The following is a 7129-nucleotide window of genomic DNA, read 5'->3' on the forward strand; positions in this document are numbered from 1 at the left end:
AATTCCTCCCTCAGATGGGAGCTACCTACTAACTTCCAAACCTGAGTACCTAGCTGAAAGCTCTCTCTCTGGGGAACATCCCCCTCGGAGATGAGCTGAACCGTGGTCCTTCCCACTTCCACACGGCCTGCAGATGCAGTTATGAACATCCTCACTAGACATGTCTGTCAGAAGCTGATGGGATGCCAGCGGCAAGCTGCAGGCTTCAAGGTTGTGTCTCCAGGTGCAATAAAGCGGTATTCATGGAACATCCTGCATTACAATGCTGCCACGTTCTCATGGCCATCAGAACGCAGTTAGTAGAAAGCTGGCTTCGACGCATGCCTCCTTTTGAAAGCTGAGCTCAGGGCAGGACCCTCCCACATCCTGCCTGCCCGTAGTCATAGCTGCAATATCCTTATCTTAGGTGTTGGGAAAGGGTGGCGATATGTATGTTAAAGTGTCAGGCCTGTACTCACGATTATCTGAGTTGATTATAGTGACTTCAAACGGCGTTTTTCAAAGAGTGTAGCTAGATTCTAACTCCCATGTACGAGTGGGTAGCAGACATTTGCCTCCCAGGCGTACACAGTTTTGAGATTTGAGCTTATGGTCTCCATTTCCCACATCCTGTCTGCAGGTAAACTTCACTGCAAACAGGCCTAGGCTCGATGGGTGACTGAAGCGTTGTGAGAAGTAAGTCGAAATTCCCGGCACAGAAGACTAGTTTCTCCAAGCTCAATCCAGCGATTTCCTAGTAATTCCTGTCTTAGACAGGTTCTACATACTGAGTTCCATACGTGAGAAACTAGCTGTACCCCGTGTCCAAAAGCATCTCTCTTCTGACAGTTGAGCTCACACCCTGTCCCTCACAGTTCCACAATGCCTGCAGAATAAGTTTTGAACATCTTCTGTAGAGACATCTGTCAGAAGCTTGCGAGAAACAGTGGACTAATGCAAGCCTCGTAGGAGTCTCCAGGTGCAGTAGAGTGGTATTCTTCGAAGGTCCTGTGTTTGAAGACTGCTATGGTCTCACGGCCATTAGAATGAAGCTAGCGAAGCGGGCTTCTAGGCATGCTCACTTGTGAGAGCTGAGCTCAGGGCAGAACCCTCCCGAATCCTGCCTGCCAATAGTCATAGCTGCTAACATCCTTAAATGAGGTGCTGGGAGAGGTTGGAGAAATGCAGGTGGAAGTGTCAGGACTGTACTCATGTGTACTGAGTTCAGTACAGGGATTGCCAACGTCCTTGTTCAATTAGAGTGTATCTCGGGTATACCTCGCCTCGATAAGTGTCTAGCAGATATCGGCCTGCAAAGCATAGACACTTCGGAGAGGTGAGCTCATGGCCTGTACCTCCCCCATCCTGACTGCCTTTACCTTCCGCTTCCACAGCATTTCTTTGTATGCGGGACAGTAGCGGAGTGAAAACCAAGTGTCTGCCTTGTCAATTTCGTGCCTAGTGGACAGCTGCCTCCAAGGCATGCACACTCCTTTGGATTGAGCTTAGGACTTGAACCTCTCACATGCTGACCGCCTGTATGCTTCACTTCCAAAGGATTTCGTTCGATATGGGACGCATGTTTTGTAAGAGGCAAATCTGTCCTAGTTCAATCCACCAACCTCTGAGGAATTCCTCCCGCAGATGGGATCTACATACTAACTTACAAACCTGAGTACCTAGCTGAAAGCTCTCTCTCTGGGCAACTTCCCTCTTGGAGATGAGCTGACACGCGGTCCTTCCCAGTTCCACACTGCCTGCAGATTCAGTTACGAATATCCTCACTAGACATGTTTGTCAGAAGCGCATGGGACGCAAGAGCCAGCTGCAGGCTTCAAAGTTGTGTCTCCAGGTGCAGTAAAGTTGTATTCATGGAACATCCTGAATTACAATGCTGCCACATTCTCATGAACATCAGAAAGCACTTAGTAGAAAGCTGGCTTCGAAGTATGCCTCCTTTTGAAATCTGAGCTCAGGGCAGGACCCTCCTGCATCCTGCCTGCCCATAGTTGTTGCTGCTATCATCTTTATGTTAGGTGTTGGGAAGGTTGGAGAAATGCAATTAGAAGGTTCAGGACTGTACTCACGTGTATCTGAGTACAATACAGCAATTGCCAATGTCCTTGTTCATTTAGAGTGTAGCTGTGTGTACCTAGCCTCAATACGTGTCTAGCAGATATTAGCCTGCAAGGCATACACCCTTCTGAGAGTTGATCTTATGGCCTGTATCTCCCCCATCCTGACTGCCTTTACGTTCTGCTTCTACAGCGTTTCGTTGTATGTGGGAGTGTAGCAGAGTGAGAACCAAGTGTCTGCCTTGTCAATTTCGCTCCTAGTGGACATCTGCCTCCAAAGCATGCACACTCCTTTGGATTGAGCTTAGGACTTGAATATCCCACATGCAGACCGCCTGTCCGCTTTGCTTGAAAAGGATTTCGTTCGATACGGGATGCAAGTTTTGCGAGAGGCAAATGTGTCTCCAGGCCTCCTCTCCGGGCCTCTGTGGTCTGACCACTTGGTGGCAGCGAGTGGTCTGTGTGAGGTCTGGGAATGGGATGTGGCCATGATTGTCATATGCACATCTGCGTGGTAGGTGCACCTGTGGGGATCAGAGATGGGGTGGGCGTTAACACCTCTGGCCTCCAGCGGGCAGTGCTGTGCTGCTCCCTGAGACTCGGGGCTGATGGGGGGAGCCCGGTGGGGACGCTGGGTCCTCTGGCCTGGTGCTGAGGATTCCGCCCTCTAGTCTGCACGCTCATCACAGAAGAGCTGCAAAGCCCCCGGGTCTCTGCCGCTTCTCTCAGAATCCTGCTTTCACTCTGCCCGTGTCTGAGTTTCTTTTAGTTTTGTTTTTATCTCAGACTGTTGTGCCCAAGATAGCGAATATGAGAAACCACCAAGAAGCCGATTCCGATGCAAACACACAAGGGATTATTTACAAGCTTGATCTTGAGTCCAAGTATACCCAACACAGCAGAGCAGGGACTTGGACCCCGAGGTGGGTTTTAGCTTAGTTTTAAGGGCTGGTCTGGGGACCTCCAGAAGGGCTGGAGCAATTCCTCAAGTTCTGTTTACATTTTGATATGGGACATTCAAGGGCATTGAGCTCTGTTCTCATTCTAATAGGGGCTTCCTGCTCTTGGCCTGGGCTCAGTTTTGATTCAATTGTGGGGCTTTCTAGGACATTAAGCTGTAAACAGCAAAGGTTTCACACCTGGAAGGGGGACGTCACACTGTCCCTATTTGCTGAAGACGCGGTACTAGAAACAGGGAACTGGGGAACTTCCCTCTCAGAGATGAGCTCAAACGTGGTCCTCCCCTGTTCAACACTGCCTGCAGATACGGTTATGAACATCCTCACTAGACATGTTTGTCAAATGCTCATGGGATGCAAGGGGCAAGCTGCAGGCTTCAAGGTTGTGTCTCCAGGTGCAATAAAGTGGTATTCATGGAACATCCTGAATTACAATGCTGCCATGTTCTCATGGCCATCAGAACGCAGTTAGTAGAAAGCTGGCTTCGACGCATGCCTCCTTTTGAAAGCTGAGCTCAGGGCAGGACCCTCCCGCATCCTGCCTGCCCATAGTCTTTGCTGCTAACTTCCTTATGTTAGGTGCTGGCAGAGGTTGGAGAAATGCAAGTGGAACTGTCGGGACTGTACTCACGTGTATCTGAGTTCAATACAGCAATTGTGAACATATTGAACAATACGTTCCACCAAAACCTGTTAGAACTAAGGAGTGAATTCAGTAGTCACGGGACACAAACTGACCCTACAGAGCAGAGTAGCCTTGGTGTGTCCTGACAATGAGCAGTCAGGAAGGAAATGAAGGACATGACGCCCTTCTCAGGAGCATCAAGGACAATAAATAATGAGACTGAAACAAAGGAGCACAGGTATTGTCCACCAAGCCATACGAGGCTCTGGGAGGCCGGCCTGGGCTCATGGGGTGGGAGCCTCATCTTGTGAAAATGTGCACAGTTCCTGAAGCCGCCCTCAGTTTCAATGTCATTCCTATCAAAATCATGGTGGCACATCTTAGAAATAGGAACAAAAAACGCATAACATCCAACCCCCACAACAAATGACCCCGGACAGCAAATCAGTACTGGAGAAGCATGACAGAGTGGGACGCAGCACTTTCCTATTTCAAAAGATGTCACAGAGACACAGAATAAAGCAGTGTGGTTCTCGGGCCCCTGGCTGGCTCCGTCGGTTAAACATCCAACACCTGACCTCACCTCTGGTCCTGATCTCAGGGGTCGTGAGTTCTAGCCCTGTGCTGGGCCATGGACGAGGCATGGAGCCTACTTAGACAAACCAAACCCACGGGGGGTGGTCCCGGCATAAGCTGAATGAGCAAAACAGAGTCCAGAAGGAAATGTGCTCTGATAGAACTGATTTTTTTAACTTAATTTAAACCCAATTAATTAACGTATAGTGTATAATACTTTCAGAGGAAGAATTCAGAGATTCACCAGTGGGAGACAACAGCAGTGCTCGTGACATCACATGACCTCCTTCATGCTGGTCCCCTGTTATCCGCCCCCTCCAGCTACCCTCAGTTTGTTTCCTATCATTAAGAGTCTGTATTTCCTGTATCTGTTTTCATCTTATTTGTTTTTACTTCCCTTGACAGTTGTTCATCTGCTTTGCTTCTTTAATTCCACCTATGAATGAAACCACACGGTCATTCTCTTTCCCGACTGACTTACTTCACTTAACATGATCCCTTTAGTTCTATCCACATCATTGCAAATGGCAAGATTTCCTTCTCTTTGATAGTTGAGTTCCATTCCTCTCTCTATGACCATCATCTATCTCCCATCCTCTTTATCCATCATCTGCCACAGGGCACCGAGGCTCCTCCCACAGTGTGACTACTGTGGACCCGGCTGCTGTGGACATTGGGGTGCAGGTGTCCTGAGTCTCATTGCATCTGTGTCTTTGGAGTGAGCTCCAGGCCATTCATCTGCTGGTCGCAGGGCGGCTCTATTTGTAACTTCCTGAGGGGCCTCCACACTGTTTCCAGGGCGGCTGCACCAACCCGCGGTCCCGCCCACAGTGGAAGAGAGTTGAGTGAGTTTTGCAGGACGTGGTAAAAGTCTGATCCACATTTCATTTCACATCCTGTGGGCTCCAATTCCTTGTCCTTAAGTATTTCTGGGGAAGCCGGGTGTTGGGCTCCTTTTCAGTGAGATGTTTCCGAAGCTGACAGGCCCCAGCTGGAGCCCGAAAGGAGGCAGGTGCGGCCCCTAGAGCACCCGCTGCCTCCTGCACAGTCTCCTGTAGCGCCTGAGCATCCCGCATGGGGCACCCGAGCTCAGGTCCCGCCCATGGCATGCGCATGTGCAGTAGGCCTCCTCTGTCTGCACTAACAGGAGCCAGCCTGTGCTGGGGAGGACTGTGGAAGACATGGGGACGCGTCTATGCTGATGAGCTGCAGCCTCCTCAGGACCCGCGGGGAGGCTTCAGGAAGAAGTGGGCCCACATTCACGCTGACAGGAGCCCTGAGCACCTCAGGACCCGCGGGGAGGTTTCAGGAAATTGTGGGCCCGCATCCACGCTGACAGGCGCCCCTGAGCAGCCTCACGACCCGCGGGGAAATTTCAGGAAGATATGGGCCCGCACCCACGCTGACAGGAGCCTCTGAGCCACCTCAGGACCTGTGGGAGGCTTCAGGAAGATGTGGCGATGCGTTCACTCCGGCAGGAGCTTCCGGGCCCCTCAGGACATAAGTTGAGGCTTCTGGAAGCTGGGGGCCGCATTCATGTTTACAGGAGCCCCGGCCTCCTAAGAACCCTCGGCGATGCTTTGGCAGGACTTGGGGCCACATGGACACAACAGGACGCTAAATTCCTCAGGACCCCTGGTGTAGACTTGGGGAAATATGTGGATGCGCCCATGTGGACAGAAGACCCCAGCCTTGTCACGGCCTGTGGTGAGGCCTAAGAAAAATGTGGGTGCCACATCCACAGTGACAGGAGTCTCCAGCCTCCTCAGGACCCACTGTGAAGTTTTGGGAAGATTTGGGGCCACATCCATGCTGACAGGAGCCCCCAGCCTCCTCAGGTCTTATGGTGAGGCTTGAGGAAAATGTGGGGCCGCGTCAATGCTGACAGGAACCCTGTCTTCCTCAGGACCTGCACTTTGGCTTCGGGACATAAGGGGCTGTGTGTATGCTGAGAGGAGCCCACAGCCTCCTCAGGACCCGCGGTGAGTTTTCTGGGGGACGTGGGGCCATGTCCAGGGTGACAGGAGCTCCCGGCCTCCTGAGGACCTGCTGTGAGGCTTCCAGCGGATGTGAGGCATAGTCTACAGTGACAGGAGACCCAGCGTCCTCAGGACCCGCTGACTATGCCTCAGGAACTCGTGGCACCACATCCGCACTCACAGGAGCCCGGCTTCCTCTTGACCCCTTCGAGGAATCTGGAGGAGCTGTTGGGGTCACGTCCACATCAGAAAGGACTCCTCAGAACCACAGGGTAAGTGAAAGTGTAGAATGAATGGTAGGGTGAGGGGAGGGGAGGAAGTTGGTGGTTAGCCTTAGGTTAGATGTTAGGGGTTAGTGATTATGCTTATGGTTACAAATTAGAGGTTAGGTGAGGCATAAGGGTATTGGTCAGTGTTAAGAGTTAGGATGGGGTTAGGGTAAGGGACAGGATTTAGTGTTAGGGTTAGGGTTTAGGCTCTAGGGATTAGGGCAGGAGGTTAGAGGTTGGGGTTAGGGTTATGGTTAGAGTTAGGGTTGGGCTTAGGTTTGCAGTTAGGGTTAGGGGTTAGGGTGTGAGTTATGGTTAGGGGTTAGAGTTAGGGGTTAGAGTTAAGGGTTAGAGTTAAAGTTAGGGCTAGGTTTAGGGTTAGAGTGAGGGTTAGGATTAGGATGGGGTTAGGGCTAGGGTTAGGGTAGTGTTTGGTTAGGGATTTAGGGTTAGGGTCAGCTCAGGGTCAGGGTATGGTTTTGGAAAAGGGTAAGATATAGGGTTAGGGAGTGGGTTAGGGGTTGGTTTTAGGGTACGGGTTAGGGTACAGTTTGTGGTATGAGATAGGATTAGTATTAGAGGGTTATGGTTAGGGTACAGGTTAAGGTTAGGAATAGGATTTGAATAACTTATTTTAAGGTTAGGGTTAGAGGTTAGGGTTTGGGTT

This window comes from Canis lupus, unplaced genomic scaffold (genome assembly GCF_011100685.1).
Source record: "Canis lupus familiaris isolate Mischka breed German Shepherd unplaced genomic scaffold, alternate assembly UU_Cfam_GSD_1.0 chrUn_S1570H1759, whole genome shotgun sequence".
Lineage (NCBI taxonomy): Eukaryota > Metazoa > Chordata > Mammalia > Carnivora > Canidae > Canis > Canis lupus.